We start from the raw sequence: 23114 nt of genomic DNA on the forward strand, positions 1-23114 counted from the left end.
CAGGAGAAACTTCAATCACCGGGTGGAACCATGAAGTTGGCTCTCATTAACCTTAAACATCTAGTCAGAATATTCTACGTTTATCTGACCTTTTCGTTTCTAACAACACTGATTATTTGCTGGGAAATATTACGTAATTAGATTTTTTTAAATTGGAGATTGTGTTGACGAGTTAATCCACTATAGTAGATAAAGCTAGTTGAAAAAAAGACATTTACTTTACCAGATAGTAGAGAGATAGAAGCGCCATTTGCTGATATTCCTGTGAAGTGGGAATTGAAAATTAAGGGAACTCTGTTACGAGGGTGCTACAGTGTAATCAAAACCGAAAAATTGTGTATTGGTCAACCTATGCACCATAACGCATTATTTTAAGATATTCTAATTAATAAAGGGTTTCCTTTTTTAAAGATCACCGATCATTGAACCCGAAAAAAGGATAATGTAGCTGCATCTTCGCGAAGAGACTTTGGATATCAAAGAAGAGAACGATGATTCTGCAAACCAATTTCTGGGCTCTAATTTGTATATACTCCAATAATCTTTAAAAACATTTCAAACAAAATACCCGTTTACGTACTAATCATCATACAAAAATAAAAGACATTGTTTGAGACTTGGCACACCGTCACTTCGTAAAAGTGTCTTCAACACGAAATCAAATTGGACCGGTAACGCCATCTGTAGGTCACATGTTTTGAAATATTGAGTAAGACTTTGGAATTGTTTAGAAAATAAATGACCATGGAAGTTCGTCTTACGATTGTTTATCGCATTCAGTATTAGCAAGAATGTATTTATTTATACTCAGGGAGAATGAATATGCCGATATAATTTTTAGCGTTTCTCCAATTCCACCCGTTGGGCCCCCCGGTATGCTCCTCCGCTTTAATAAAATCAAATAATACTGCAATCTCATTGGTTCTTAAAAATTACGTTTTTCGACGCGATTAACGCTACAGCGAGGACGCAAAGAATAAGACCGCCTCTTCATCTCCCCCCCCCCCCCTTAGCGTGACGGGGTTAGGGGCTCAACGTGTCCGTCGATAGTTTCGACATATTAATTATCCCTGAGTATAAATAAATACATTCTTGGTATTAGTTCATGAGGTAAATACCGGTTTAATTATTTGACTTCCTAATTTGACACAGAAAAGTCCCTTGTTACGTATTCCCAAATAAGGTTTCCAAAATGGTTTACAATAACACGTGGTATTTGACTTATAAGAAAATGACTCACATAATTAACACATTTGCTACTACCTTCGTATCTATTTCATGCTCTTAATTGAAACCAAACCACGAAGAAAGTAACCAATCCTTTCCTTACAAAAAATTTCTAGAAAAATTCTATAGAAATGAAAATTGAATTATCTTTATAAATTATCTAGAAATTTAAGTCATTTTCCTATCAACATAAAATATGTTCTTAAGAATTTTCTATATATTTCCTACTTTAAAAACATTTTTATTTTATTTAAAACAAATATGATTATCTATAGATTTTCTATAGAAAATATATTGGTTTTTATAATAGAAAAATATTTTTCTATAGAAGGAATATGGATCTTTATAAAATAACAGGATTATTTCTATAGAAAAAATTGATTGTAAATAAAAGAATACCAAATGTTTCTATAGAAAACCCAAATGTTTTCTATAGAAAGAATATAAATTTCTATAAAAAATTAGGATTCTTTCTACAGACGAGTTTCATTGTCACGTTAATTAAAAACACAATACATTAAATGCCTGAAATTATATTTAATAAAATAAAAAAACAGTTGTTTACGACGTTTAAAATTATATATTTTTTAAATTATTGGATAACGATTCCATTATTTCTCGTCTTTTACAACTAGGATATTTCGACAAAATGAAGCCTAAAAAAATCACAATTAAATCAATATTATAAACATTAAGACCATTTTCAAATAAATCAAAAATTACACACCTATTATGGCGTCAATTTTTCCTGCTGGATATTAGTTACTTGGCTTCCCAGTTATTGATGAACCTTCCATGTCCTCTCGACTGAACCAAATTAAGAGCAAAGCTCTTGCAAATATGGTTCCAGTAGAACACGACCTCAATGTTGTTACGAATTTGGCTTTTTCAATGTTTACTTCATTTCCAATATCAATTTTCTAAAAAAAATATTAATTGCCAAACACAAAAAAAATTAAATCTTGAATTTTATCGTTAAAATTCAAAATAAAATACAATGCAACTTAAGTTATAAAATTGAAAATTAACTTTCATTTTGAGGTAGATCTACATTTATAAGTCCATCATCTGAGTTTGCGGCTGCAGTGCTTTCGGTGCTACTGGACATAGAAACTAAGTTTGGTGGGAGTATCTTAGGTGATAGAGCTTTAATTAAACTTTGTAGTTGTTCGAAAGGGGACTTCTTTTCTGCATTAGATAAGATACATTTTAATATCAGAGAAAATATAACATTGTCTGTTTCGTCAGTTATTTGGTTAAGCCATTTTGAATTTGTAGAGCAAACCTTTATATTTTTTTAATTTTGGCGTTCTTTAACTCTAGCTCAAGCTTCATGCTTGTATATTTTTCCTTGAACTTGTTATACTTCTTAGCACATTTTCCATCGCAACAGTCTTCCTTTTCTGCTGTAACTGTTAATTGCTGAACCTTTATCTCTTTCATCAATTCTACTTGCTGTTTCTGAACGGCATATTTAATCTAAAAATAAAAAGACAAATGGCCAGATGAATATTGTCAAACAAATTTACATCTAAAGAAACTCACCACACCAGGAGGAATATCACCCTCTAGAACTTCCAATCTAAACTTGTGTTTTGAAATGACTTAACATTATTGCCTTCCTTTTAATTTCCATATCTTAATTTTTTCCTATATGTTACAATAAAATACTTAATTGAATTGAATTGAGTCTATTGTCCCATAAAACAGAAGTACATCCAGCAAGTTATAAGACACAATATAGTCGCGGCAGATACAATAAGAATGAAAATTTTAGCTGGCGTAAGCCAATGTTATATTATAATAAAACATTATAAATGAAAAATGATAAAAAAAGAACAAAATATTTATAAGTTCCAAAGCACTAAGTTGTTATATTTATGTTCCTTAATGCAATAAATTTGTTAAAGATGTCGTTCATATGACCAAATTCGTTAAAAGTACACATAATACGGTTCATTACATTTGATTCCCTAAAACCAGGATAAAAGGTATTTCTTAGCCTGTTACTTCTGGTATTACAATTAAACATCAAACAGTGTAAAAGTTCTGGGCACTGTAATCGTGAGAAAACTATATTATTTAAAAACTTAATGTCAATTTTTTTTATGTATGATTGATGGAAACTAGTTTGTATTTGGATAGAAATTGCTCATAATCTAGATTTTAAATATTTCTAGTTACAAGTGTTGAAATGTGGTTACATAAATGATATACTTTCTTTTGAATTTTTTCCAAATTCTCCATGTTTGTTTCACATGTACTACTGTAAACTACTGAACAATACGTTATGGAGGATTTTACTAAGGATTTATATAACGTTACAAGGCATGAGAATGATTTTAATTGCTTAGAAATTTTGTAGGAGGCTCCTAATAATTTATTAGCTTTAGTTAAAACCTGATTTATATGAAAAGTAAATAATAATTTATGATCAAATACTACACCTAGATCTTTGACGATATCCTGCCTTTTCAGAGTGTCTCCGTGTAATTTATAATTAAAAAAAATTTGATTTGTTTTTCGGCTAAACGATAATACTATTGTTTTATCAGTATTAATAGGAATATTATTAATTAGGCACCATTCGTTTAATACATTAAGGTCTTCTTGGAGAGATATACAATAACTGGAAGTTTCAATTTTTTTACATAGTTTGTGATCGTCTGCCAATTGGAATAATTTGGAGTGTTTAATTAACGGTGGAATGTCAAAAATATAAGCATTAAAAAGCAATGGACCCAAGGAGGACCCCTTAGGAATTCCACACGTGACTTGATATGACACCTTTGTTATTTGTCCATTAATTTTGAGAAAATTACAGCGGTTCGAGAGGTAGACCAGCACCCACTTTAGTTAGGGTCCAGATAGTCAATGATACTCCAGCTTTTGCAATAGCCAAGGATGAGACACCCGGTCGATGGCTTTGGACAGGTCTATATAGATTGTATCGACCTGTCCGCGGTTCGTGACGAAGGGTTGTACGAAATTGGTGAAGCAAGTCAGGTTAGTCTCGACTGATTTGCCGCGTACGAATCCATGTTACGTTTCAGGCAAAAATAATCTAAACCACTCGTATAAGTACTTGTTCATGATATAATCGAAAACCATCGCAAGCGAGTTTAAGACTTGTTAGATGGCTCACCTTGAAAACCCTTTTTAAAGATCGGTGAGATTAATCCGGTTTTCCAGATATCAGGAAAGACTCCGCTTTGAAGTGATAAATTGACAATGTGAGTTAAGGGCTTACGCAATATATCACTGCAGCCTTTGATGACGAAGTTGGCGATAGAGTCGTGTCCTGAAACTGTAGTAGGTTTGATCTTCTTTATGGCGTCTGATACATCATTCTCGCTAATTCTTAAGTCGAAAAAATTATTAGCTTGGATATCTGGAAATTGACTAGTTTCCACGTTCGGATGGCCATCGTCATGTGCTACGTTTTTGAAACAAGTAGCAAATTCTTCGGCTATTTCTTGATTTGAAATAAGGAGACGATCATTTTTTAAAAGTTTAAGGTGTTGTCTAGAAATTTTACGTTTTCTGTTCACGTAAGACAAAAACGTTTTGCTGTCACGTCCTACTGATTCCGCGATTGTTTTCTCGTAGGCGCTTTTATCTCTTAATATAAGATTTTTAGTGAATGCGCGTTGTCTATTATAATTGTCTTTGGTCTTGTCTGAGGGACAACGTTTAAATTTCCGATGTAAGTATCGTTTACATTTAATCGCTTTTCTAAGCTCGAATGAGAACCAGTTAGGGAAGGAAATTTTATTTTTCCTCTTGCTGGCAGTGGCGTTTATAGTATTGACTGGAATGTGAGTATCTATTGCTTCGCGTAGGCTTGTTGTTAGGAACTGGGCCGCTTCGTTCACATTGTCGTTCTCATACAACGGAGTCCAGTTGAATGATTCCAGGCTTTTGTATAGGGAGTAATAATCCGGTTATTCCCATTCGACCGAAATCCCATTCGACCGAATCCCATTCGACCGAAAGAATTTTAAAATGTAGCCCAATTGGCGGGGTGATTTGGTATTTTATTTATAAGGTATGTACTATCGAAGATCCATGTTTAGGTTAGGTTAGGTTAGGTTAGGTTAGGTCAGAGTTTCTTAAGTTTACTATTTCAGTTTTTACTTTACACATCGCGTTTCGGCAAGAAAAATAGCAATTTGTATCTTTCTTTTTATTAAGACGGAATAAATAATTATTATTGATGTATAAATACCCTCCTTTATTAGCTATCTGCTCCATTGCAAACGACTTCAGTAACTAAATTGAAAACATAGCAAAAGCCAATTTATATAGCAGCGTTCGGTCGAATGGGACACATAAAAGCGTTCGGTCGAATGGGACACATAAAAACCGCACGTTTCGGCGGAATTCGGTTGAATGGGGCACCTCAAAAACCGCCTTCGGTCGAATGGGATTTCGGTCGAATGGGACTAAAGCTAATAATCACCTGCCTTGTAATTGTACGATGAACTATGTAACTCCAAGCGTATATCAATCGAATCGTGATATTCAATACAAAAGGCGGGATGAAACTCATCCTATTTTACTAAAGGTAAGTGTTCCTTTATAATAGCTTTATTTTAACTGACAAAGCATAGATCTAAAATGTTGCCTTGGTAATTTCGTATATGGTTTGTCTGTATTAAACCAAGAAATAGAGAGAAATCGAAGGTAATTTCTGATTTGGCCTTTACGTAATATCTACAGTTCTCATTGGTAAGGTGCTCCCATTCTACATGTGGTAAGTTAAAATCCCCTAGGAGTACAATCTGGCCGCGATATGTTATGGGCTTCCTTTTAAGAAGGTCCCCAAGTTCTTCATATCTGGATACTTCTAAGTTAGGTGCGAGATAAATATTTCCTAGAAGCATCGAGCTCCCATCTCTAAGCATAAGCTCGAGCCAGACGGCTTCAAAGTCTGATTCGAGGTCTTTTCTTCTTACACAATAAATATTATTTCGAATTGCGATAAGGGCGCCACCCCCAAATCCTTGAAGATCGGTACGGTGGACTATGTATTCGCGTGGAAAATAGTCCGAATCATATTGTTCTGAGGTAAAAAATGTCTCGGTGAGGCAGACGATTGGAGAGTCGATAGAAATTATATTTGTGAAAAATTCGTTAGTCTTCGTGCGTAAGCCACGTGTCTATATATAATAAAAAGCTGTTGGTTGGGTGGTAGGTAGGTAGGTAGATTCGTCAACCGATTTTCGATATTTATTTCTCGATTTTCTGACGATTTTCGCGCGCGTGTTACCGGCGCGAGTGTCGCGTGGCATTTTTTTTACGTACGATACGATTTTCGGATTTGCGTTTTCGCATCGAGTCGGCTTCGATTTCCAATTTGGTTTTTAGTTTTGTATTACAAATTTCCTAAAGTGACGCAAATGTCAGTTTCTAAAAATGCTAAAAATCTGTCGCCCCTGAGAGTTGGGCCGTGTTTGTCCAAACACGCAACACACCCAAAAGTTTTCTCTCTCGCAGCCGCGTATTTCGGAGGGGGGGGGGGGATCGCCGGGGGTAGTATCAGAAGGCCTGTGTGTTTCGGGAAAGGGGGAGGGGGGGAGTTGAAAGTCCCGTGGTCTCTCGGCGTACGTTAGTCCCGTGGCCTTTATGCATCAGCCATTGGATACAGGGGGTTTAAAAGGGTACAGGGAGGTTCGGAACGACTGCGAATTAAAGTTATTTTTGCGGGAAAAGGGTACCACGGAAATTCACGCGTTGGACAGGGGGAGGGGAATACTACGGAAATTATCACATGTGAAAAGCAGAGAGGGGGTACCACATGGGAAAAAGGGGGAGGGGTACCCCGGTAATTACCACACGAGGAAAAGGGGGAGGAAGGTCCTTACTGGGTTGGTTTTACTATGGGGAAAAGAGTACCACGATAACTATCACATGGGGAAAAGGGGGAGGTGGGTACCACGGTAATTTTAACATGGAAAAAAAGGGGAGGAACGTTAATTTTCACATGGGAAAAAAGGGGAGGAAGGGCCTAACTGCGGTGGTTCGACTATGGGGTAAAGGGTGCCACGGAAATTCTCGCGTCGGAAAGGGGGAGGAGAGTACTTCGGAAATTCTCGCATGGAGAAAAGGGGGAGAGGGAACCACGGTAATTATCACATGGGAAAAAGGGGTAGGATTTTCCCGGTAATTATCACATGGGGAAATGGGGGACGAAGGGATTAACTGTGGTGGTTTTACTAAGGGGAAAAGAGTACCACGGTAATTATCACATGGGAAAAGGGGGGATGTGGGTACCATGGTAATTATAACATGCGAAAAAAGGGGACGAACGGTAATTATCACATAGGAAAAATGGGGAGGGGGTACCCCGGTATTTTTCACATGGGAAAAAGGGGAGGAAGGGCCTTACTGCGGTGGTTCGACTATGGGGTAAAGGGTGCCACGGAAATTCTCACGTTGGAAAGGGGGAGGAGAGTACTACGGAAATTATCGCATGGAGAAAAGGGGGAGAGGGTACCACGGTAATTATCACATGGGAAAAAGGGGGAGGGGTACCCCGGTAATTATCACATGGGAAAAAGGGGGAGTGGAAGGGCCTTACTGGGGTGGTTTTACTATGGGTAAAAGAGCACCACGGTAATTATCACATGGGAAAAGGGGAGGTGGGTTCCACGGTAATTATAACATGGGGAAAAAGGGGAGGAACGGTAATTATCACATGGGGAAAATGTGGAGGGGGAACCCCAGTAATTATCACAGGGGAAAAAAGGGGAGGAAGGGCCTTACTACGGTGGTTCGAATATGGGGTAAAGGGTGCCACGGAAATTCTCGGATGGGTAAAATGGGGAGGGTGCCATACTGCAGTGGATCGACTATGGGGAAAAGGGTGCCACGGAAATTATCCGAGTGGAGCGCCTCGAAACACACAACTAGCTGAGGGCCCGCCTGTAAGGCGGGCTTCTTGGCTAGTATTCTGATAAAAAATTCGTAGAGGGTTTTTTAACATTATTCGGTAATGTGGTCGTAGCTCACGTTATGTTCCCATGTACGGGTAGATGTGGTTTTGTATTTTAGATCGTCTTTTATTTCACCAAAATATTTGTTTATAAAACAGTCCTCCGGGAAATTGGCGGGATTTGCTAAAGTTTCGAATTCGTCACTATTTGAAGTTACATAGAAAGAGGCATAGCTAGGATATTTTGTTTTTAGTCTAACACATTGAACTGTTTTTAATTCAGTATCTTGTTCAATAAATTTTTAAGGTCATTGTTTGTTACAGTACTTGGTAGGCGGGATATAAACAAAGCTTTTTTAGGCGGGTCCCTTTTCGGTTTCTGAACAACTTTAATCGTGTCGGACTGTTTTTTACCGGTAGTCACGTTTTTTCTGTTAGGCCTATTAAAATTTGAATTTAAGTTCTCTTTGACTTTGAAGTGTTGAATGTCTTTCATTTAAAGATTCCTTATCTTGTTTGCTATGTAGGGGATTTTGTAATTTCTGCGAATACGACGCTTTACGCTTCCTGTTTTCTACAAAAGTGAAACCGTCGTTGGCATGTCCATACTCAGAACTATTAATAAATTTAACGTCTTTAGGCCTATCGTTTTTAGAATCATGCAAATTAGCTAGGTCGTCCTGAAGTTGTTTGTTGTTTTGTTTCAGTAAATCTTACTCTAGTTTTAGCGCAGCGTTTTCATTTTGTGTAAGGTCGAGGTCCCGACGAATAATTAAGATAGTATCCGTGAGATTTTCGAGAGAGGTTTTTAAATCATCGAATATACTGTTTTTCAGTCTAATTGTGCTATCCGTTCTTAAAAACGAGTTAAGAATGTCAATTAGGAACGGCTTTATGTCACGGTTGTTGACCTCCGAAGGCGAGGTAGTAGTATCGTCTTCGTAGTCGGAGTCAGACTGTGGGCTAAGGCTTGGATGTCTTTTAACAGTAGTTTTTTTGAACTGGGTGTATTAATTAAGGAATTGTCGGCTTTGTTTGCTTTACATAGGTCACATTTGAATGTAGACTCTCCGTCATCGTTGAAAAATTCTGGGTAATCTTGTTTAGTGATATTGTGGCATGCAGCATGATTATTAAGCTCACATATTTTACACGGTAAAAATACTGGCTCCCAAAAACACCGTAATCGCATTTTTTACAATGGCCACAAACGCCAGGGACACCTTTAACATTCGTCTTCGATTTCCCAGGCAGTTTCTTGGTCCTTGTTGAGCCAAAGCGGGTGGTTTTTTGGCTCATAGTATATAAGAAAAGTAAAAATTCGCACTTACGGCTAGGCTTTAACCAGGGTTAAAGCTGATAGATCATTTGAAAGATAACGTAACATGTAAAGCACGGAACGATAAAATGGCACGTCTGACCTCCACGGCGGCACAATATTAATAAAACAGCATCATCAAATTCTACAGGGCAAAAGGCGTAAAAATTTACTTACCACAGCCAAGTAAGAGTCCTGGGGAAAGTTCCTCTTCATTCTTCCAGTGAAAGTCCAATGTTTGACCAATACATTTTTCAGGGTTATCATATAATTCCTTTTTTTTATTTATCAAGTCGTAGTGCAAAATTAGCCGGTAGAACATCCCATGAAGGAGGACGTTCTTCTATCCATTTTACCAGAACATGCTTTTTTGCTTTCAATATTTATAAAACGAAAAAATTTACTAAGCCTAAATAGTTACAACGGCGCGTTCCTTTTGAAAAGCTACAAGCCACGTGGGGCCCTTTAACGAAGCTTGGCTCTCTCTTTATCCTCAGTCTAACCGACTACGCCAAGTTCAGCGTGAATGAAAATTTCCCAAATTGGAATATAATTTATTTCCAAAAGCATATCTTCTAAATTTCCCACCAAAGATTTTAAAATTTTTCAGTTACTAATTAGCCTAAAAAACATTTTTTTTTTAAATATAGGTTTGCATTTAAAAACAGAAATGTGATATTAAAAAAATTTTCGTGGTTTATTTCCACTTTCTCATAATCAAAAGCAAAATATCCTTAGATCTAGGGAAATTTATCTAGGATTTGGTCCAACTTACAGAAATAATAATTGGCAGTTTGCAGATCTACCATACAACTAACATTATAGTGGTAATTAAATTATATAGCCTTATTAAAAAATTTGGCTGTAATTATTTAAAAAAAAGAAATTAATTCATTTTTAAAAGAACACCAAATGAAAATTAAATTCTAGTTGCTCTACTTGGTGAAACCACGCAGCTTCTATAAGTGTAATACCTTTTATCATAAATTTATTAAATCCTGCTACCAGCGAAAATATATAGAGTTTTTATGGGGAAAAAGGATATTCCAAGGAAAACAGAATACACTACAGGCTTAGAAAAGCTAGAGAGAAGTTGGACAGTAATAAAAGCAACACTGTTGAAAATAGTCAACCCGATTGTCAATAAACTGTCAATTCCAGAGATATAGAAACAAACCTCACTTCTAAACGACCAAAACTTGACGAAGACACATTATCAGTGGCGGCGGAACGGGGGGATACAGGGGTACATGTACCGCCCCAATTTCATCGAGTGGGTACAAGCTATATACTTGTACCCCCCAAAATTTTAAGCAAACCAATGCTATTTGTAGGTTTTCAGATAGGCTCTTCAATAAATTTTGAAAAAAAGGGAAAGGTTATTCGTTTGTATTCAAATTTAGAATTTGCACGTTCCCAACACAGTTCTCATCCCCTAAAAGTTTCAAGATTATATATCAAATAGTTGTTGAGAAAAATGCCTGGTCAGAGCAAATTGGGCCACCCTCTACCAGTGTTTGCTCTTAAACGGTTATGTTTGAGGTTACCAGTGACGTAGCCAGGAGATCAAGAGGGGCACGTGCCCACTCGAAGCATATGGTTGCATGTAGAATATATATTTTTCAATTGTAACTTGTTTTTTTTTAAAGTTACGATTTGTTAATACCCCAGTATTGGTTATCATATCATAATCGGAGTCATTTTGTCTGAACGTACGAACAACTAGCAGTTGAGCGAGCGAGGTGGCTAGTACCATTAATGGCAGCGTAAAAAACCACCTATTACAGAAATACCTTTAATGGAATTTTCAGCTAGAGAAAAACCTCTTAATACCGTTAAAGGTACCAAATAAAACCTTGATTTATTATTAGTATCACCAAAATACCTTTATTTTTTTACAGTGTAGGTCGTAACGTAATAGCTGCAGAAAATATAAATGGTGTTTCTATGCGAATTAATTAATCGAAATAAAGAAGCCAAATCAAAATTATCCAAACAAAATCCAATTACTTCGTATTCTACAAATATTGAAAAAAGCAGACTACAAAAATTATAAAATAGAAATTTGCATAAACTTGCAAATGAAAATTTACCTAAACTTACATATAAAATGTTACATAATTTTGCGAATAGAGCTAAAGAGTATTATCGTCGTGACGCATGTAGCCGTCACCAATATTTTCCATATGTATAAAAATAAGCTACGGGGCAAAACTACTATAGATAAGGTGTTTTAATAAAAGGAATGAACTTGCAATGGACATAAAAAAACTACGACTAATTTTGAAATGATTATTTAAACGTATAATTTCGATTCGAAATTTAGAAATCTCTAGTCAAATTTGAAATTTGAAATGAGAGTTCGATGAAATAATTATAAATTTAAAAATTGAACAACTTAAGATTATTTCTTATTAATCCAAATTTATTCTTTTTAGCTTTCCGAAAATAAACCGAATAACTTTGGATAAATTAAAAAATATATTAGGATTTTTGCGGTAGTAAGTTAAAAAAGAAATAATTTTACCTATTCTCCTAAAAAAAGAATTATAGAAAAATCAGAATAGGGCTTACTTAACCTTTAGAGTTTGGTGTTTTAACAGGGCCTTTCCGGAATTTAAAATATTTTTCCGTTTTATCGCGACGGGAACGGAAAAAACTTGCCGTGCCAACTTGGCCATAGTGGGAAATCTTGTATTTTGTTTTTTAGAACGTCAATTACAAATGCCTCATCTTTACAACTGAAATTAGTAAATTCATTTTCCCTATAAATATTTAAAATAAAAAATATAAATTTCCAATTATCAATTTATTTCTAAGTTTTAAAGAAAAACCACTATTGTACAGATTGAAAACTGTAATTCACGCGCTACGCACGAGTCTTCGTCGAGCTTTCCATAGTTAATGTATTTCTAAATTATAATTCTGTAAGACCAATTATTTACCTCTGAATAGAGCATATTTTTGCCTCGGTTCCAGATACGACGCTGTGATCAGATCATGATCACTCAGTTCTTCGTTGAAAGTGTTTTCCATGTTTTTCAAATAAACTTTTTGAATTAGTCAAAGCTGAACGTTCTAATTGAACGAATTTGAACAAAAATAAACCCAAGGTGGCCGAATGTAAGTGGTGCCAATATGCAGGGTGTTTGAAATTGCTCGATCAGACAATTTTTCTTAAAAACTATCTAACGTACATTTTTGAAATTTTCAGGGTGTGTAAATTCATTATAGATCTCTTCAATTGTTGAATTTGAAGAAAAAAAAACCGAATAACTTTTATCGGTTTTGAAAGATTTATTTTTTCACCGGTAGGCGGTACACCAAAATGTTCAATGAGAAAGTTGAAGGGAACATCCAAAAACTTCGAAATAAAGTTGGTTCGGACAAAATAGGTAGGCAATAGCTTTTTACCTTGGAAAAAACGGTCCCGTGAGATGGCCAGCAAAGTGTCCTGACCTAACTCCGCTTGACTGTTTTCTCTGGGGTTTCATTAAGAAACAAGTCTACCATACACCAGTTACGAGCCTGGACGACTTACGTCAAAGAATAGTTGAAGGTTGCCGACTTGTAACACCAGGTATGATTCAAAGCGCATTTCGTAGTAGGCTGTATCGTGCTGAAACCTGCATGGCCGCCGACGGAGGTATTATTGAACCATACCTTCATTAATTACAATTGTTAAGATTTGGTTTGAATAAAGCTATTTTCTGGCCGCCTCGGCGGATTGGGTAGCCTGCTGTGGGGCGGCGGGCCTCCTTATGCGGGCCAGCTGTGCCGGGTTACTTGGGCTGCTGTGTGCTCGTCGTTCCCCTTTAGGAGCTTTCTCCAAAGGGTTTGGCTCCTTACCTACGTAGGTAGGGTGTCGCCTGGAGTTGCTAGAGCATCCATTCTAAATCCCACTGCTGTGTGCGAAGTGGGGATTGGTCCACCCATTGCTGCACCTTCTGCTGGGTTGAGTGGCTTGCGTCAAAGGTGAGACCATCAGTAGTTGGGTTCTGCTACCCATGCTGGATTTGTCACCTGTCTGGGCTAGGTGGACGCTGGCGTAGGGCACTATGATGATAGGGCTCCGGTGGTATGGTCTTTGTTACTAGGTACACCGGGCTATAAATTCTGACACACTGCCTCCTAGTACCAACTTGTTTTTTTCTTGACCTCATAACTAATTTTAAGTAGACCCTTAGACCAAAAAGAAAGGGACTCAGGCTTAGCTTTCGTTGCGCTTATCTCGTCGGCGGAGCGCGGTCAAGACTGATATTTAAGGGGGTTGAAATTATGGGGGTTATACGGTGTCAAACTGCACGGTAGCTCCATCTCGAGACCAAAAACAAGATTAAGTAAAATTCTAGGATTCTGCTCTTTTCTAACCAAGGCTAAAACAGTCCTCAAGATGGGTTAAAAAATATGTATAGTTAAAAGTTGTAGAACCAATGCTAAATATTATTATAAAACTTACATGAACGGAATACATTTTATTCCTTGGCCAAAACCAAAAAGATCTTTAGAGAAATGCAAACAATAGATTTCTTGGCTAAATGAGCGCGTTGTTGGAGGTAAAGGACCAACATCTGAACATCCTGACCCAGTTCACCATATTCATCCTATAGATTTCTCACAGGAAAATGTTACTAAAGTAAGTAAACTGTACCATAGCTAAAAATACACGTGAGCTCAACTAAGATTTCTATATTACAATCTAGTTATTCGATTTCTAAAGACAACATTAGGACGTACAGCAAAGTCAATGATCCACCTATTGTTACTAGTACACCTAACGAAATTGAAACCTTGCCAGTTGAAGAACTTATGGAAATAGAACAAAATATTGAGCCGTATGAACATGTTATAGGGGACGTTGAAGTTCGGAATGGAGTTCAAATTGAGCCGGAAAATTCCAATTACGAAGATCACGTTTTGGACTTTAATGATCACAGCTACCATAAGAGGTTTATTCTCGGTATGGAAAAACTTAACTCTTACGAATGAGGGTATTGAACTTTGGAAAAAAATTATCTAATGGAATAGTTATTAGTGTTAGTGTGGACAAAAGCTACGTACTTCAAATAGTGGTATTGAACAAAGATGTAACATCTTCCAAATCCCTATCTGATTTTCCCCCAAGGGTATATAATACAGTCACTTTGTGTGCGGTACTTCAATCGCTTGATGCTATACATGTATGTACTGTAAATGCTGATAACGTTTTTCGTCCACTTGAGAAGGAGATAAATTCAAACACATCCAACTTCTGTTGGCTATCATCATGTGGATTGCCACCTTTTAACAAAAATTAAAAGTGGTCGATGTAAGATGTGTCAGAAACTGAGATCAAAAATTAAAATTCAACTGAAAAGAAACAAAAGTTGAAATCAACGAAATTTTGCAGGGCTTTCATAATGAAATTTTTAAAAAAATGGTGAATGGGATAAACCCAAATGCGCTTCCAAACCGCAAACAATACTATGCAATTGTGATAGATGAGGTAAAGATTAAGGTGGATCTTGTTTTCAAAAAATCTACAGGAGACATCATTGGACTAACCCACTTGAATGATTGTGGACAGAAAATAGCTGCGTTAGAAAGTGAAGAAGCCGAAGAGCCAAAATTAGCAAGTCACTTGTTAATGCTAATGTTAAGAGGACTAACATCCAATATAAAATACCCGTTTGCTTATTTTGCTACCCAAGCACTTACGGCAGAAATGTTGGTTTCAATTATCTTGGAGGCAACAAGAAAGTAATAAGAGTGCGGGTTTAAAATTTTGTGTGTGGTAGGTGACGGAGCTGCCACGAATAGAAAACCTTTTTCCATCAACACGTCTTATTCTTGTAGTTACAAGTCAGAAAATAGATATGCCTACGATGAAGACTGACCAATTTATTACATATGTGATGTTCCCCATCTTCTAAAAACCACTATAAATTGTTTCGCCAGTAGTACAGATAATTGCAAGGTTCGGAAACTGCACAATAATGGACAAGATATGCTTTGGAGCGCTGTAACAGACATTTACAAAATGGAACTATATCAAAACCAGTGGTGTAGTCGGGCCAGGGCGGGGCAGGGCGTCGCCAAGGTGCTTTTTTCAAAGGCAGGGCCCCGCCCCGCCTTAGTTTTTCCATTTTGCCAGGGCGGGCCCTGCCTCTTTTTTTCAACTTGCCAGGGCGCGCCTTGCTTCTATTTCGTATATCATTTTTTGGAATAAAGGATGTGTGAATTTATGATAAATTTTGCCCGCAGAAAAATACCATAACAATTTCAAATCGTTACCTAGGTACGGCCAGCTTCGATCACGTTAAAAATTGAAGTTGGACGTACATTTATAGATTTGATATTTAAGATTTATTGGTAAACACATACAAAGTACAACCCCTTGAAATCGGGGCGGCGTCACCAAATTGAAGGGAGCACGGTTTAAAAACAATACACAACATATATAATATAAAGTACTGGAAAGTATCAAATATAAGTTACAGAATGCAACAATAAAATTATATATCTAACGAATAAACATTTAAATTCCTAAATATTTTCAAGACGACACTTATGTTTATTAGCCCTCCAGGTAACCAGAATGTGTTTAACTATATACAAGTGATGAAAATTTCCTGACAATCCAAGGGCTTCCTCTAAGGAGATTTCCGGGTTCCGCACGCGCCATTCAAAGATATCTTCATCGCTTTCACCAACCGGACAATGAAAGAGTACATGGGCGATGTCTTCATAGGCATTCCCACACAGCTTGCAGGCCGGTTCAAAACCAAACAACCGATGCAATGTTGCCTCTCTCCCGTCAGAAGGCAGCCCGTTCTAGCGTCGAACAGGAGGTAACTACACCAAGATCCATCATAACACAATTCGGTTTGTGGCTTCTGTTTCACTTGGTAGAGCTTCAGACTATTCTTGCTTTTGGCCTCTCCGCCGCTTCATGAACATCTCGCGCTACTACAGCAGCCCATTCTCTCTCGTTCGTCGCTGTATTCCGGGTCGTGCCATTGCCATAGACACGATCAAGCTGTGCCATACGCTTAAGTAGCCTGGTCTCAACTCCTTGAAGCCTCAGCGATCTAAAAACTATACCAGGAAGCATGGACGCCGGCATAAGTAACAGCCGCCCTAGGTATTTCAGCTTATTCGTAGCTTCACGTTCCTCCATGCTGCTCCAACCCATTTCACCTTTATTTGCAGCCTTAGCTGCGAAAGGGCCCGTCGAAAGTGCAGCACGGCCAACTTCTCTCTGAGCATATTCAAAGGCTGAGACCCGGGAATACGGTAGAACATCGTTTGCATACATGATGGTGGGTACCGCCACAGCTTTCCACAAAGACCTAGATACACTGTATTTGTTATATGATCCATCCGCCATATTCTTGACCGCCCACCGTAGACGAGTAGCTTTAGTTACAAGGTGTGTATATATACGAGCTATCAGCGTACAGTTTTTGAATTTGGCGAACGACACTCGGGACAAAGCCGAAGCCACGCAACGTTTTCCAACACTTATCATGATTGACACTGTCGTACGCCTTGTGAAGGTCAAGAAACGCAGAATATATAGAGAGCCCCTGCTTCTGATAGAGTTTAACCGGCTGAGAAAGCACAAAAATAATGTCCGAAATCCTTCTACCTCTTCGAAAACCTTACTGAGCTTCATCGAGCAAGCCGTTTAATTCCATATACCCGCTAATGCGTTCTTTCCAAAGAATGGAATACACTTTGTAGAAGACCGACGTTACTGCTATAGGACGATAGGAACTGAGTTCTTCCTCAGCCTTTCTCTTTCCTTTGAAAACCATAGTAACACGTGACTCTTTCCAGCTATCCGGAATATCATCTTGATGCATAATTTCGTTAAACAGAAACAAAATACAATCCTTTGCCGGTACAGCCAACTTCGATTTCGCGCGTAATCGAAGTTGGCTGTACCCAGGTAGCGCCCCGGTTCTTTTTATTTTAGGACTACACCACTGATCTTCGTTGTCTTCACAAAATAACACATGATCATGTGTTTCTTGGATCATATAGCAAAATGAAGGTTAAATATGCAACACAAGTCTTGAGCCGGTCTATGGCCAATGAGCTTAAGCTTGAATTTGGGGATAAAGTATCCGAAACTGTTAAATTTATCGAACTATTTAACAAATGGTTCGATGTATTAAATGTTCGTAATCTAACCGAGGGCAAAAAGAAAAGAAATCCAAACCTAGAACCTTTTAAATCTCCCGATGATCCTCGTTGAAAAGTAAATGTTAATTATTTTTTAAAGCTAAGCTTGTAAATTAACTTGTTTTATTTATAGTGGTTGGAAGAAACCTTCTTAGTTTACTTCAACGATTGGGAACAGTATGTTAAAGATAAAGAAGGAAGTGTCAACACTGAAAAAAGGAAAAAAAAATGCTTTTGAGCAGGGAAACCATGTCCGGACTAAAGATAACCAGTAATGTTTCAAAATTAATTGATTAATTTAGTAGCTTAACTTACTTCTACATTTTTTTCAGAATTGGCAATGTTGGTAATGATTCCCTTTCTTCTTGAAAGAGGGGTGGAATTTGTGTGTACTAGAAACTTCAACCAGGATCCTCTAGAACATGAATTTGGACGACACCGTAGATCAAATGGCACTGCTGACAACCCAACAGTCAATCAAATAGGATATACTATGGGGACTTTAAATAATTTAAATGTGAAGTTTTCAGTTACTAATGGCAACACGCTTCTTAATTTCCCCATTTGCTTAAGTGTTAAGCAATGTATTAATTGCTAAATCAAAGAGGATTTTTGAACCCTTCTCTGATATATTTGCATTTTTGGAAAAATTTACCCACTGGCTCGAAATCCTCATAGATTCCTTAATACAAGCTATGGCCTGTTGTTTCTTATTTGAGAAATCTGTTCCATCAAAATACTTAAAACACTGCATCAATAATTTGCATAAAAAAGTAGTAGGTAGCACTTTATGGGTGTTATAACCCTCAAAGATCCTGGATATTTGTCCATGCATTTGGCAAAGTTAACTCCTCTTCACTTGCTTTTAAAGTCATGACCAGCATCTCGCCCTCTTTTGAATGTTTTGTTAACCTGGACATGACTGATCCAGCCACATAATACAACACTTGTTTGTTTTCTGTGTTTGCTTTAAAAATGTTATCTTTAACCAGCTGCTGGTTTTCCACCGAAATCGCGCCCGTGAGACGTCCCTTTCTTTTTAGTCTAAGGTAGACCTATTTCGTCCGAACCAAATTTATTTGGACGTTTTCGTATGTTCCCTACAACTTTCTCATTGCACATTTTGGTGTACCGCCTATCGGTGAAAAATTAAATATTTCAAAACCGATAAAAGTTATTCTTTTTTTTTTCAAATTTAACAATTGAAGAGATCTATAATGAAATTACACACCCTGAAAATTTCAAAAATGTACGTTAAATTGTTTTTGAGAAAACTTGTCTGATCGAGCAATTTGAGACACCCTGTATTTTCTTCTTCCATGAAATCCATAACTACTTTAAATGGTCTGAATTGTTTTAGCAGTTCGCCTAATTTCGATATATTTGTCGCATTTGAGAAATAAATATCATCGGCACATTATATTTCATCTTTGGCGGTGGATATAACCTCTTTAATTACAAGTAGAGATATGGGCTAAATAAAGAGAAATTACCCGTATTCTTAATTATTTGTAACTGTTTTACGTCAACTATTTAACTAGGACGTCCCAAAACCCACGACGGGTAATTGTGACCAAAACGTTACCGGAGTGCGCGCTAAGAAAAAGCCCAAAGGAAACCCAAAAACTACTATAACTGCTAGTTTCAGTGGTGTAGTTAGCCCTTTGGTCACCCGATGCGAGTCCTTGAATTTGTTTCCCCTCTCAATACATACCACATTTCAGTCGCTAAACTCAAACTATGTTAGGGGAAAACTCGCGAGAAAGTGCCGCCCCCTAAAAACGTGCCCTGCTCCCTCCGCCCCATAGAGCTACGACAGTGGTTTGAATATCACAAAATAGTAATTCCACAGACAGGAAACAAGTGAAGCCCCAAAATCCTCCCAACAACCCAATGATATATTTCTCGTGAGTGAGCTTTGACAGAAGCCCAATGGCGCTGGAAAACCACCCAACTGGCATCCCTGTTCCTGAAGGCCCTACACTGAAAGTCCTATTCTCGGTCCTATCTCGTTTTCTCTTATTATTTTTCTTCTTATATTTTCAATCCCGTCTGAGAACGGACGGACCCACACTACTGACATACGACTTACCATTAAGTCCGCTATTACTCTATTACTGAGATTGAAATTCCTACCTGAGTTATACATTCTAAAACCATTATGAAAGTGAAGAATGCAAATCCAGTGGATTGCTTTCAATCCGGGTTGTCCAAGGTGGTAATTTCCGTATCCACCTCGGTGAAGTCACTTAAAATGTCGCCAGAGTCTTTAATTTTTCAAAAATCCTTTTAGTGCGATTACTGCAGGAAGTCAATGCTTTGTTTATTACTAGCTGTAGATGATAGGATGTACATCTTTTTAGTGACCAAGAAGTATCAAGTTGAATGTCTTTCGCAAATACGTCATCCCAGAAATGTAATGCTACTTCGAAGTATTCTTCTTCGTTGAAGATAGGTAATAAGCCTTTCTATAAAGTCATTACGCTTGCCAAACTTGTTTTAATGTATCGCTTTCGTCAAGAGATACGTAGGAGTAGAGTTCAGTTTTGAAGGTTAGATCTTTATAAAAAGGGCGACTCGTCGAATTTAAATTGGCTATCATAGTGAAACGTCACTTCTACGTCACGAGTGACGCGCTCGATATATCTTAAGAAGAAGGCCAATGTTACTTTATAGAAAGGCCTATTGTTGATATTTCAAAACTAAGTCACACAATGATCCCTGACCGCCCATATTTAAAGCCCTGATACTTCCTCCGATGCAGTTGATGTTGACGCTTGAGATCTTCATGAAACACATCAAGAAATTTCAGTCCAAATAAATTATTATTAGACAGTAGCGTAGCTACCAATCTTGCTAAACTCCCCCTTAGCACGTTCGCAACGGCCTCTCCGTGGCGTAGCCATAGTGGTGTACAGTGGTGTGCTACACCAAGGCCCAGGGCTAGAAGGAGCCCAGACTCGAATCAATGAATTGTTTTAATTTTAATCGATATCCTTATTTCAAAATTCGCAGATGGTAAATATATCGTAGAGTGTCATTAAGTCAATGATGTCAATCAAACTCCTAACTGTAATGTGCAAAACTGTAAACACTATTTGATTGAAATTAATGTTTAAAATAGCATTTTAGAAACATTTTTGATTTTATTGGGGCCCGGCTCGGACGCTTACACCAGGGCCCAAATTTCACGTCACGACCCTGCCTCCCCCCATTAGCAATTTGGCAAATGTCCCCGGTAAGCGATATTTCCTTATTTCCTGAAAAATCTCCACAGTTTTGCCCCTTTCCCTGGTAAATTGAAATGGAAATATACTCCTTAACCTCAAGACTCTGGCAATCTTAAGGGGGGGGGGGCTCTCGGTAATCACTAGGGATGCAACGGATAACCGGAACCGAGAAGAACCGTGTAAATTCTAGGAACCGTAACCGAAACCGGAATCGATAATATAAAAATTTGATAACCGTATCTGGAACCGCAACCGATATTTGTAAAAAAATGATAACCGAAACCGGGAACCGAGTTTTTCATTGTTTGAAACGGTTTTTAAACGGTTCTATAACTTAATTTACCAACATTTAACGCATGTTGAAATTTAGTAATTAAACCTCCTAATTTACTATTAGTTTTTCATACAAGCTCATCTTTATCCTATCTCAGATAACTCTATGTGGGTTTCAACGTAACTGTCACCTGACACACCCTTAAGTATTCTCAATTGAAAATGGGCTCGTCCTCTAAATGTTTGCTTTCAAAACTGGAATAATCCTGAAATTCATGATAGTTTTAATTTCTTCAGTCGGAAAACTCGACACAATTTCACAAAAGTAGCAAAGACCACTAAAAATATTTGCCGTCTACTGCTAAAAGTGTGCCTCCCGAGCAATTATTTAGTGGGGCAATGGAGAAACATAATTTTTGATCCCCTTCGCAACCAACTTAGAGCCTTAGAGGAGAAACGGCAGAAAAGCCAGTGGCGTAAATAACGACCCTGCAGACTCCGCGGCTGGGGGGGGGGGTAGGGTCTTCCATGGAGGGGCCCCCAAATTGCCTATGGGACTACGTACAGTCCAACCGCGCGAGGCCTCGTCTCGTTTGTTTTTTCTCTTCGCAGCTCAAGTTAATGTTCTACTTGCTTCAAATATTTCTTTATTTTTCAACAGGTGCGCCCAAAACTTTATAAATAGAACCACAATAACCGTCGCATCAATAATATCCAAACAACGTACATAATGAAAGTAACATACTGAAGTTTGAAAAGTATCGCGACACGTGTTTTATAGCAGATCGTTAAACCTTGTAAATTAATAACTAAGTTGTGTTTCTGAATTTAATGTTTTTTAAGGTAAGGCTCATTCGTTTGCATAATATAATCGCTGGCCTGGGTAGTTTTTGTCTAGAAAATCTAAAATTTCAACTTATGCATTTGCTTACATTTCACAAATGACAATGCTTGTTGAACGAAATAATATGGGCTCCATTTAGAACGATATACCCAACTGAAATCAAAACTTGTCATAGAAATCCCGTCTTTATATTTTTCAATGAAATGAGGCAGGGGTGTAGGAACCAGGGGGCAATACCCCTCCCTAGAATTTTGCTGGGAGGGGCAACTAATGATATTGCCCCTTCAACTTTTTGGTCAGTTGAAATCTTCAAAAGCTCAAATTCTCAATTTTTAAGCATATAAAGCTTATAAAAGGTCAACTGTGTCTTTTCCCGCCAATTTACATAGTAGTCAAACAGTAACACATGCATTCGGTGAAGCTACACTCCAAGTTCTACCAGAACCTTTGTTTTTAATGATCCAGACGCTGATTGTCGTGATTTATCTTAATCGTTTCACTTAGGGCGTAAAGCCATTTTTAAGCGTTTTATATATTTAACATACAAGTACATGTTAAATCTAATTGTAGAAGGCGATACATGTTAGCCCTAACTCTTGGTGGCGATAATCGCGACTCGGCCTTAATGAATATAAGGGACCCCAAAAACAGTTTCGCGGGAGGACCCAGAACCCATTTCTACGTCACTGAGAAAGCTACTATTTTTAAAATATAATTTTTCAAAAACAAATTTTATTATCTAAATAAATAAATGTGGTGGATTTTATTTCTCTTTAATTTAATTTCAATTGCTTTGTATTTAACTTTAATTAATACTAAACACTTTGGAACCGTAAAGGAACCGTTTAGGAACCGGAACCGATCGGTTCTAAATTTTGAGAAACCGGAACCGATAAAGTAAAAATTTAGGAACCGAGATAGTCCAAAAAAGTGGATCCGTTGCATCCCTAGTAATCACCATAATATTTTAATTGTGGAAATCAGATATAAAGTTAAAGGCTGGAGAACTCAAAACAGCTTAAATGTCCGGCAGCTAGAGACAATATTTTTTAATACCAGATTTATAAATTTGACCAAATGCATTAAAGCACCCCAAATTACATTTTCCCCAGGGCC

The sequence above is a fragment of the Leiobunum rupestre genome, chromosome 2 (assembly GCF_980474605.1).
Source record: "Leiobunum rupestre chromosome 2, qqLeiRupe1.1.hap1, whole genome shotgun sequence".
Lineage (NCBI taxonomy): Eukaryota > Metazoa > Arthropoda > Arachnida > Opiliones > Sclerosomatidae > Leiobunum > Leiobunum rupestre.